This window comes from Quercus robur, chromosome 4, assembly GCF_932294415.1.
Source record: "Quercus robur chromosome 4, dhQueRobu3.1, whole genome shotgun sequence".
Classification (NCBI taxonomy): Eukaryota; Viridiplantae; Streptophyta; class Magnoliopsida; order Fagales; family Fagaceae; genus Quercus; species Quercus robur.
Genome location: NC_065537.1, coordinates 17,777,023 through 17,789,772, shown reverse-complemented (window position 1 = coordinate 17,789,772; position 12,750 = coordinate 17,777,023).

The window sequence follows — 12,750 nt, the reverse complement described above, 5'->3', positions numbered from 1 at the left end:
AACGCATCATCAAAATGACGACATGTGACTTGGAGTAAAATGGTGTCCTATATAATAAACACATGTAATTTATTATACAGGACACCGTAGTAAAATAGTGCCCCTACTGTTTTGGTGATGTAATCAGGCTGGATGCCTTGATTTCCCTTTGCTTGTTGAAGATGATAAAATATTGGGTCTGATGGGCTTACCTTAATGGGCCTGACGGACTAGGTTTCTTGGGCCTGCGTAAAGATGGTCCCAGCTTTGAAGGCCCATCGTAAGGGCCCATGATCCGAAACGTCCATAGCCCAGAAAAACCCTAAGATCCGGAAATGGGAATCCTTGCTCACCACGCTTAGAAGAATGGGGAGTAGAGTCCCACATTGAAAAGATGTGGAAACCAAAAAGGAAAAGTCAACCCTTTATCACTATAAAAGGCCTAATACCCACAGAAATCGAGGTACGCTTTAATTGACCCTCTCTAACGCTCTAAGCAAAACAGAAGAATTCTAACTTGACCGTCGGAGAGCCTTTGGCCGGCACCACACCGGTGCTCTCTGAAGGACTTCCGTCGATTGTTTTTGTCGTGCAGGTTCGCTTCGAGTCGCGAGTACGGTGTGACCCATTGGTGACAATTTTCGACGTCATCAGTTGGCGCCGTCTGTGGGAAAGACGACCAGGTACGGTAACATTTCCTAGACAAAAGAGTTACATGGTACTCACACGCTCGATGGCAACCACAAATGACGTCCAAGAAGAAGCCCCTACGACTGCCCTTGAGAGACAGGTCAAGACGCTCGCCGCAGCCGTGGAGCGCCTCACCAAACAAAACCACGACCTGATAGAGCAGCTGAATCAAAAGAGTGCGGCGGTGAATAGCCAAGGAGAAGATCAAGAAGGGAACAGTGAGGAAAGGAGAAATAATGACGGACCACAGGAGAGTAATGCCCCGAGCAAACAAGTGCGACGGGACGCTAGCATCCCTTCAGTGACGGATACAGCTCCACAACCCATCATCGCGGAGATGCAGGCGATGAAGGAACAGATGGAAGTACTGATGAACGCTCTCAAGGGGCGAGTGTCCAGTGATCTTGACGACCTTGTCAACCGGACTGGCTCGCCATTTACGGCGTCCGTCAATTCCTTCCCCCTGCCGAGTAAGTTCCGCATGCCGAGTATGGACAATTATGACGGAATCAAGGACCCTCTCGATCACCTAGAGACCTTCAAGACCCTGATGCACCTTCAGGGAGTGGCAGACGCAATTATGTGTAGGGCATTCCCTACAACCCTAAAGGGCACAGCAAGGATTTGGTTCAGCCGGCTAACACCAAATTCCATCGGCACCTTCAAGGAGCTGAGCGCTCAGTTCACTACGCACTTCATCGGAGGACATCGGTATAAGAAATCCACGGCTTGTTTAATGAATATCAAGCAGAGAGAGGAGGAGACGTTACGGGCCTACATATCACGCTTCAATAAAGAAGCGCTCTCGATCGACGAAGCCGACGACAAGATATTGGTGGCAGCGTTCACGAACGGGCTGAAGGGGGGTAAGTTTTTGTTCTCCCTATACAAAAACGACCCAAAGACCATGTCAGAGGTGCTTTACAGGGCCACCAAGTATATGAACGCTGAAGACGCACTATTAGCCCGAGAAGACAGACCCAAGAAAAGAGACAGACAAGAGGACGCCCGACAGGACCAGGGGCGGAAGAGAGGACGGATGGGAGATCGGAGGGAGGAGAGACGTCCAAAACCAATGGGCGGAAGGTTCACAAGTTTCACTCCGTTGACCGCCCCGATAGACCAAGTCCTAATGCAGATTAAGGACGAAGGATCCCTGACGTTTCCGGGAAAGCTGAAGAGTGATCCCAACAAAAGGTCCAGAGACAAATATTGCCGCTTCCACCGTGACCATGGTCACGACACGGCCGATTGCTATGACTTGAAGCAACAAATCGAAACCCTTATCCGACAAGGGAAACTGAAGAAGTTCGTCAGTAAGGAGAGAACGGATCAACCCCCACAAGAACAACACCCCCGTCGAGAAAACGAGCGACCAAGGCCCCCATTGGGGGACATAAGGATGATAATTAGAGGAACAGGTGCGGCCGGATCGTCAAAAAAGGCTCGCAAAACATACCTTCGGATGGTACAGAATGTCTAGTTGGCGGGTACAGTGCCAAAGATGGCAAGAAGGGAAGGCCCCATTATCGGGTTCTCGGAAGAGGATGCAAGACGCCTACACCATCCACACGACGATGCCCTCGTCGTCACCTTGCGGGCAGGCGATTACAACATCCACCGAGTGTTGGTCGACAACGGTAGTTCGGCCGACATCTTGTATTATCCGGCGTTCCAACAAATGAGGATTGATAGGGAGCTGCTAATACTGACAAACGCTCCGCTCGTTGGTTTCAGAGGGAGTAGAATATTCCCTTTGGGCGCAGTCACGTTATCGGTGACAGTAGGAGATTACCCCCAACAAATCACCAAGGACGTAACATTCTTGGTGGTCGATTGCTCATCAGCCTACAATGCTATTATTGGACGACCCACGCTCAACTCGTGGAAGGCGGCAACATCAACTTACCACCTGATGATCAAGTTCCCAACAGAGTATGGGGTAGGAGAGCTACGCGGAAGTCAAATTGCCGCACGAGAATGCTACGTAGCTATGATGGAGGTGGAAGACCAGATCCAGGCCTTGAACATAGAAGAACACCGAACGACGGCAGAACCTACAGAGAAGCTAGAGGAGATAACTCTCGAGAGTTCCAATCCAGACCGAACCACCAGGATCGGAACGCTTGCCAAACCCGCAATCTGTCAAGAGCTCGTAGCTTTCTTGAGAAGCAATAAGGATGTGTTCGCCTGGAGCCATGACGATATGCCAGGAATCGATCCCTCGGTCATGGTACATAAGTTGAATGTGTTGCCCTCGTTTCCACCCGTCCGACAAAAGAAGAGAGTATTCGCCCCGGAACGAGACCAATCAATAGCGGAAGAGGTCCGCAAACTCCAAGAGGCAAGCTTCATCAGGGAAGTCTACTACCCCGATTGGCTGGCGAATGTGGTAATGGTGAAGAAAACGAGTGGCAAATGGCGGATGTGCGTGGACTTCACCGATCTTAACAAAGCATGCCCCAAAGATAGCTATCCCCTCCCAAGGGTCGACATCCTAGTAGACTCGACGGCTCAACACCAGTTGCTAAGCTTCATGGATGCTTTCTCGGGTTATAACCAGATCCGCATGCACGAGGACGATCAGGAGAAGACTTCGTTTGTAACCAGTCAAGGACTCTTCTGTTACAAAGTAATGCCATTCGGTCTGAAGAATGCAGGGGCAACATACCAGAGACTAATGAACAAGATGTTCGCACAGCAAATCGGGAGGAATGTCCAAGTCTATGTCGACGACATGCTGGTGAAGAGCCGGAAGGAGGAAGACCACTTGGAAGATCTCAAGGAAACATTCGGCACACTTCGATCCTACAACATGAAGCTCAATCCGGGAAAGTGCGCATTCGGTGTAACGGCAGGCAAATTCCTAGGATTCATGGTATCTCAAAGGGGAATTGAAGCTAACCCAGACAAAATCCGAGCCATAATGGAGATGGCCCCCCCGAGAAACGTGAAGGAAGTACAGAGCCTTAACGGCAAGGTAGCGGCATTGAATAGATTCGTGTCGAGGGCGACGGACAAGTGTTTACCCTTCTTTCGAACATTGAAAAAGTCATTCGAGTGGACGGGCGAGTGTCAGTGAGCCTTCGAGGAGTTAAAAACCTATCTATCTTCACCACCTCTACTGAGCCCCTCGCAACCAGGTGAAGAGCTCTTCCTCTATTTGGCTGTCTCCACGGTGGCTGTCAGCGCGACCTTAATCAGAGAGGTGGACAGGGCACAGAAGCCCGTGTACTACGCCAGCCGGGCGCTCCGCGGTGCCGAGGAAAGATACCAACCTATGGAGAAACTCGCTTTTGCGTTGGTCACGGCGGCTCGCAAGCTCAAGCCCTACTTTCAAGCCCATACCGTGAACGTAATGACCGACAAGCCCTTGCGAAGGGCACTAAGTAATCCAGAGGCCGCAGGTCGACTGACGCTGTGGGCAATAGAATTGAGTGAGTTTGACATCAAGTACCGTCCACGTGTGGCCATTAAAGGACAAGCTGTAGCCGACTTCATAGCAGAGTTTACGCATGACGCGGACAAGGGGGCAGAAGAACCCCCCCAGTGGAACATCTACACCGACGGATCATCCAATAAGCGAGTCGGAGGAGCCGGCATAATATTGCTGTCACCTGAAGGAGACAAGATTGAATGTATGGTCCGTCTCGACTTCCCCATCACCAACAACGAAGCAGAATACGAAGCGGTGGCAGCGGGACTCGACCTAGCCAAAGCCGCTGGAGCTGAAAGTGTTGTCGTGCATTGCGACTCTCAAGTCGTGACCAATCAAGTAAACGGAGATTATGAATGCAAAGGGGAAAGGTTGAAGAGATATCTTGATCAAGTAAGGGCGAGAGTCGACGGGCTAAAAGCAATGTTCGTCCAGATCCCCAGGGGAGAAAATGAGCTCGCCGATCGGCTAGCCAAAGCCGCTTCAGCAGAACATATGACGGCACAGGGTAATGTACTTTCCTTTGTTCAAATCTTTCCGCTAATAGACCCCGACAACATGCAGGAGATACGCTCCGAAAGAAACTGAACTACGCAGATAACTTCATACTTAAAGGACGGGATATTGCCGGACGAGAAGGAGGCAGCGAGAAAGCTAAAAGTCCAAGCGGCAAGGTTCGTCTTGATAAAATACATTCTTTACAAGAGAGGTTTCTCCCGTCCTTATCTAAGATGTCTCGGGGTTGAAGAGGCAGACTACGTAATGAGGGAAGTACACGAAGGAATATGCGGGAACCATTCCGGATCGCGCTCGTTAGTGCACAAACTGGTACGAGCTGGGTATTACTGGTCAACCATGCAGAAGGATGCCGAGTCTTACGTTAAAAGCTGCGACAAATGCCAAAGGTTCAGCAATTTCATCGGACAACCAGCTGAGGAGCTAACCCCTATAACGGCTCCATGGCCGTTCGCTCAGTGGGGACTAGATATCATGGGACCTTTCCCAACGGCGGTAAGGCAGCTGAAGTTCTTGGTAGTGGGTATCGACTACTTCACAAAGTGGGTAGAGGCGGAAGCCTTGGCCACCATTACAGAAAAGAACATTAGAAGCTTTGTCTGGCGGAGCATCGTATGTAGGTTTGGTATTCCTAGAGTTCTTGTCTCAGATAATGGGAGGCAGTTCGACAACGGCCACTTCCGGGATTTCTGCACACAGCTAGGAATAAAAAACCACTACTCCTCACCCGCCCATCCTCAGGCTAACGGTCAGGTTGAGGTCACGAACCGATCCCTGCTAAAGATTATCAAGACTCGGCTCGAGGGGGCAAAGGGCATATGGCCGGAAGAATTGCCGAGCATACTGTGGGCATATAGGACAACGGCGAGGACTCCGACAGGAGAGACACCATTTCGACTGACATACGGGAGCGAGGCAGTCATCCCAGCAGAAGTTGGGCTCACAAGCTACAGGGTTCACAACCACGACGAGGGCAGGAATGACGAATCCATGAGGCTACAGCTGGACCTTATAGATGAGGTCAGGTCGGCAGCAGAGCAGAGGATCGCTAGATACCAGGATCGCATGTCCAGACATTTCAACTCCCGGGTCCGACAAAGAAGCTTCCAAGTAGGAGACCTCGTACTCAGGAGGGTCATGGGTGCAACTAGAGACCCTACACAGGGAAAACTCGGCCCCAACTGGGAAGGACCTTACAGAGTTACGTCGTGGAAAAGGAAAGGAACATACCACCTGGAGACAATAGACGGAGAAAAGCTACCGCATCCGTGGAATGCCGAGCACTTGAGGAAATACTTCCAGTAATAGTGACACGACAACCAGTTTTTCTTTTAAGACTTTTTGGCATTATTAACTTTTCTTTTAACTGTTTAACTATTTTTGCTACAATATTGTCGTGCCTTTTTAAGCCCGGGGGGGCAGGCACTTTTCCTTTACGCATTTCTATCAACTTTGATTTTCTACTTGGATGTCATTACAATTGCCCACAAAATAACTGAGGTCCACCAAATGTACGGATGCAAAATAAAGTCCATAAGATGGACGGATCCTTCTAAAGGATGATCACTTGAAGTCCACAAGATGGACGGATACAAAATCAAGTCCACAAGATGGACGGATAAGCCTACGAGGATTATCACTTCCAAAAAGTGGACGGATCACTAAGGTGATGAAACATGAGTCCACAACGTGGACGGATCACTAAGGTGATGAAAAACTGTCTACAAAGTGGACGGATCATTAAGGTGATAAAAAACGGTCTACAAAGTGGACGGATCACTAAGGTGATTAAACATGAGTCCACAAAGTGGACGGATCACTAAGGTGATGAAACGTGAGTCCACAAAGTGAACGGATCACTGAGGTGATGAAACATGAGTCCACAACGTGGACGGATCACTAAGGTGATGAAAAACTGTCTACAAAGTGGACGGATCACTAAGGTGATAAAAAACGGTCTACAAAGTGGACGGATCACTAAGGTGATTAAACATGAGTCCACAAAGTGGACGGATCACTAAGGTGATGAAACCTGAGTCCACAAAGTGGACGGATCACTAAGGTGATGAAACCTGAGTCCACAAAGTGGACGGATCACTAAGGTGATTAAACATGAGTCCACAAAGTGGACGGATCACTAAGGTGATGAACCATGAGTCCACAAAGTGGACGGATCACTAAGGTGATAATATAAAACCGAAAAGTGGACGGATCACTAAGGTGATGAAAAAAAACTGTCCCCAAAGTGGACGGATCACTAAGATGTTGAAATACATGTCCACAAAACAGACGGAGATAATAGAAGAGCGTGTAAGCGAAGTGAACGGACAACTAGCTACGTTAAAATTTTCTACAAGTCCATTAAATACGCGATATATTTAAAAATGATGTACAACGCCACAAAGTGGACGGTCCTCATAATAAACCTCTCAAAACAGACGGAAAAGGAAAATCCTCACCGATGTAAATGCTCAATCAACACAAGATAACAAGTCTGCAATGTGGACGGAGTATCACAGAAACAAATATTCTCACGAAAATCCTTCCTCAAGAAGGAAGACGGAGCTTTAAACAGAGTACCAAACAATTATAAAAAGCATACGTGAACATTAAGCCAAAAGCCCCAAAGGCAAATGTTTAATACAATTAAAAAGGACGGATTGTCTTAAAATGTGAAAAAAGAAAAAAAAAGAAAAAAAAAAAAAGAATAGACGGATTGTCCTCAAAATGAATTACATAGACGTTAAGCTTCCTTTGGTTCAGCAACTTGGACATCCTTCGACGGGACGGACTCTCCGTCTCCTTTAGCAGCACCGTCGCCAAAAAGGTCCTCCGTATTTTCGGAGGCGACGGGGAGGGCAGAAGTCTGGGCTTGGTCCTCAAGTTTGACCATTGACAAATCCAGCTCTGGATAGGCCTTCTTGACTTGACGGAGAGAATCATCGAAGCCTTGAAGGAAGGAGTCCGACAGCTCGCCCAAACAGGACTCCGAGCATCGGTACTCCTCGACGGCTGCCTCTTTCGCCTGACGGATCTCTTCTTTGAGTTCTTTGATCTCCGCCTCTTTTTTCTCTATGGCCGTCAGCGCAGTGGCCGTCTTCTCCTCCAGCTCCTTCCTCGCCTTCTCAGAAAGCTCCAGCTTCTTCTCCATCTTGGACCTCCATTTATGGAGTTGTTCGAGCTCTTCCTCCGTCTGCTCCGCCTTCGCGCGCACCCGGTCTAAGGTACTCTCACGGTTGAGACACCGGTCCAGTAGTCCCTTCATCATGACCAAGGACTGCGAATAGAAAAGAGATCGTCACATAATGTAAGTAACAACAAGAAAGAAAAATAAAAACTTATTTGACAGACATAACCAACCTGAGCGACGGCAAAGAGGCCCGTCTCCCCCATGGCCTCCGTCGAATGGTTTCCCAAGTCTTCATAGTCTTCTGCCGTGATGATGGACGACAGCTTCTCTAATGCATACTTGGAGTCATCACGGAGAAGGGAAGGAGGTCTCTCTTGCTTACTGTCTGGGACCGTCATCAATCCCTTACCCTTCCCCTGCTTCGCTGGGGTGACGGTCTTGTTACCCTCAGCCATTAAACCAACCACAGGTTCAAGAGAGACCTTTGGTTGCTTAAATGGACGGTCGGATTTTGTTGTCAGTTTCCTCTTCGGGACTGAAGCCGACACCTTAGGTACCTCCTCGCCGGATTCCCTCTTCTTAACGGCTTGGGACTTGATCAAAGCTCTCCTCTTTGCGTCATCCATCTCTGCAAACAATGACGGATGAAATTAAAACAAAATAAGGCCAGGTAAATGGCAAAGTAAAGTCGACGGGCTTACGTCTATGAACTCGCTCGTCGTATCTAATTGCTTCTTGGGTGGGCTCAGGACCGTCGCAGTACCAATGTATGGTCCTCGGGTTCACCAACTTAGCCCAAGTCCTTTCCTCCGGCGTAGTTTTCCTGCAAACCTTTTCAAGGAAACTAAACTCCTCGAGGCTGACTTGTGGGCGCCGTCTACCTGCAGAGAAAGATGATCAAGATATACACATAAAACTGGACGGATATGAAAAGCAGTACAAAATTAAGACGGATGCATACGTGTCTGATTTATCACTGCCCAAGTTGTGTCGACGGGCATGTACTCCGTCTCCCCTGGATGGTTCATCCATCTGTCACCCTCCAGGAAGAAGTACCGACTCTTCCAGTCTCTATTTGAGTCTGGGGTCTCAAAGATCACCTTCAACAAGGGGCTCCGACTAGCAAAACTATACATCCCCCTTGATCCAGAAATCTCATCTGGACGGTAACAGTGAAGAAATTCACGGACCATCAATTTCTTTTCCCCGTTTGACATTGCACCGTAAAGAATCTCCATGGCTATGAAGACCCTCCAGGCGTTAAGGGATATCTGGGTGACGGACAACCCCAGATACTGTAAGAGTTCCCTATGAAGTGTAGAAAGCGGGAATCGAAGTCCAGCCTTCAATGCCTGCTCGTACACTCCGACACCGTCTACCCCTTCATAGTAACACTTCTCCGACGCATATGGTAGACGGATGGAAACATAATCTGGGATTTGGAAGTTGGTCCTGAAGGTGCTGAAGTGTTTCTCCCTGATGACGGATGTAAACCTATGCACCGTCCACTCTGGCAACGTGATGAACTGCCTTAGTCCATCAGCGCCTACAACGGACTCCAGTGCTTGATCCCCGTCGTCATCGGAACCCTCTATTTCAACTATCTCCACATCCTCATTTGTTGAGGATGAAGAGGAGGCAGACGGACTCCTATCTTCGCCGGGGCTCTCTTGGTCTTTATGACCGGACGGGTATACATCCTCGTATTCCGTCCCATCACGAACCACCGACTGGTTACTTGACGCACTAGACATTTCCTACAATTGACAATGAAACCTAAGACCGACGGGTTTGAAAGTGTTGACGGGTATGGAAAGCCTAACAACAATGCATGGATGGAAATGTAACTTGACTATAGTAAATTAGAAGCACTTACCAAACTTATCAGAGGATAGGTGACGGTTGGTGTAATCAACAGATATTCGTCCTCGACGGATTACTCTGACAAGGTTGACGGCTTCGCTCTGACAAATGTTTTCTGAGTGAAAATTGAAAAATGAAAGAGTGAGGCGCCTTATATATATAGGAGGTGCACGGAAGACGAAGCGACACTTCGATCCTATACAACGACCATTCAGAGAATGACACGTGGCATACTTAATAAATGCTGACAGCCTGTCAGTACGTACCAACAGATTTGTACCCGTCATGTCACCGTCAACTTGATGAATCTTACTATGACGGGTTGATCCATCTGGAACCGTCGTCCTATCTTGCCTGAATCCGTTATAAAATGACCGTCATACCCATACGTAAGGACCGTCACCCCATTGATCCTTTGACCCAAAAGGTGACGGACCATTGGGGTGAAGGGGGCAACTAAAGATGATAAAATATTGGGCCTGATGGGCTTACCTTAATGGGCCTGACGGACTGGGTTTCTTGGGCCTGCGTAAAGATGGTCCCAGCTTTGAAGGCCCATCGTAAGGGCCCATGATCCGAAACGTCCATAGCCCAGAAAAACCCTAAGATCCGGAAATGGGAATCCTTGCTCACCACGCTTAGAAGAATGGGGAGTAGAGTCCCACATTGAAAAGATGTGGAAACCAAAAAGGAAAAGTCAACCCTTTATCACTATAAAAGGCCTAATACCCACAGAAATCGAGGTACGCTTTAATTGACCCTCTCTAACGCTCTAAGCAAAACAGAAGAATTCTAACTTGACCGTCGGAGAGCCTTTGGCCGGCACCACACCGGTGTTCTCTGAAGGACTTCCGTCGATTGTTTTTGTCGTGCAGGTTCGCTTCGAGTTGCGAGTACGGTGTGACCCATTGGTGACAATTTTCGACGTCATCACTTGTAATTCAAAAAAAAATTCCAGATGTTTATATATATATATATATATATATAATAAACATATGTATTAAACTATCCGAACACTGTGAGTTTCAATTATCTCAATCGGTAATTTATACTAAAAATTAATTAATGTCTTAATTTTATTGTGAAAATAAATTATTAAGAGCGGACGTTATAAGTTGAAGTTTTCTCTAAAATATATATATATATATATATATATATCTTGACACTAATACAAACCCCCCCTCCCTTTTTTTTTTACAAGATAGAATTCTACTTTAACTTAATCTAAGTGTATATGTGTGTGAAACTCCCTCCTGGAAATTTGAACCTTGGTCCTTGCCCCCTACATCCCACAAACACTTATACTTGTGGAGTGACCATTACACCAAGGGTGTGCAGTGATTCTTTTTTTTTTAGAATACTAAGTATTTTTTACACACACAGTAAAAAAAGAAAATGTCTTAAAGAAACTGCCAATAGTTAATATTCAAAATGACCTAATTCTTATATACAAAACCCATTTTTAAGTATTCATTATTAATGTCATCTTCATAAATAGTTTATTAATAATGAAATGTCTTGTAGCTCAATATGGTAATTTTTGGGTGTTTTTAACAAAAATATTTAATTAAATCCTCTTGCTCCGGTATTAAATTATTAAAAATAAATAAACAGATAAAATAATAAAACGATGCCAACCGGACAGTCTCCTAATATTCTTAAATTCCAACAACAACCAAGAAGTAGCATGGATGTGATGTGAATGTGATAATAAAAACAGCGACCAAAAGAAAAAGGACATGGGTGGGCACCACTGCATCATTGTTTTATTTATTTTTAGTTTTTTGGTCTTGAACCACTGCATCATTATTCATTTGGCTTGGCAACTTTTTCAGCAGCATATATGGTCAATTTGTCAACAATCCAATCCACACATTAAAAGGTAAATATGCTTATCATGACCTCCTTTCCTCTCCTGAATTATCTTCCACTTTCTACTCATTTGCAATAAGTTTAAGACAACCCCATTTTATGGAGGATTAAAATTAAATCATTAAATTTGACCCAAAAAAAAATAAATTAAATCATTAAAACTAAAATTTTATTTTTGAGAACATTAAATTATCGACTAATTTTAGTATTATATAAAAAGTCGCAATTTTATCTCTTTGGGGACATCTGATAAAAGGTTACGATTTTTGCCATAACTACCCTACATGTACATGATATATTGTGACTGACTGCATATCAGTTTTACATAAATTTACTATTTTTTTTCTCTACCATTAACAATGTACCACATGAACAGTTGTGGCAATAATTATGATTTATTACATGTTCCCTAGAATTTTTGTTGGAATAAAGAACCTTATCTAGCTTTAACCCCAAGCTAAGGATGATGTGGAACGTTGATATTATTATTTTTATCCCCAAAATGCCCTCAAGGTAGATGCGAGCTCATAGATGCAGCCACTGGTCGCCCTCATTGTATTACCACTTTATCCTTAAATAATGCAAAATGTCAATATCTCTTAATTCCTCTCAGCCGCACCCAGAAAAAAAAAAAAAAATATATATATATATATATATATACTTAACCAAATTTTATTCACTTACGGGAAAAATATATATATTAAAAAACTACCAAAAAAATAAATACTAAAATCCACATAAAATAAAAAATTACATATATAGTGTAAAATTTAATCTCCTATAATATTGTTTTACAAGTAAATTGTAATTTAGTATTAACACTTATTTAATCTCATGAAGGTTTTGAACGTAACACGCAATCTTTTTTTATTTTTCTTTTTTTGAGAAAGACACGTAATCTTTAGTCTAACACAAAACCCCACGTTATCTTGTTTTATGTGAAAATAATATGAATGTGTCGTGTCATATGTTTATGAATGGTTAATGGTTTTTGAGATGGAAAATTTCTCCGCCAGATTACTTGTTTGGAAAGAAAATGTGCTACTAGACATTCGAGGTTGTTTAAAGTTATTTGACCTCAATGATTAATGATAATTAATTCTTAAGTATTAAATATTACACTCAAAATTCCTGACTTTTTTTTTTTATTTGCAAACATAAAATACTTTATTATTTTCTCTTTCCTGAATCCCTAATAAAAAAAATTTAAATATAAATGTTTTTTTTTTGCCTTAAAAAAAAAAGACAGTGAGAACTCTGCTCA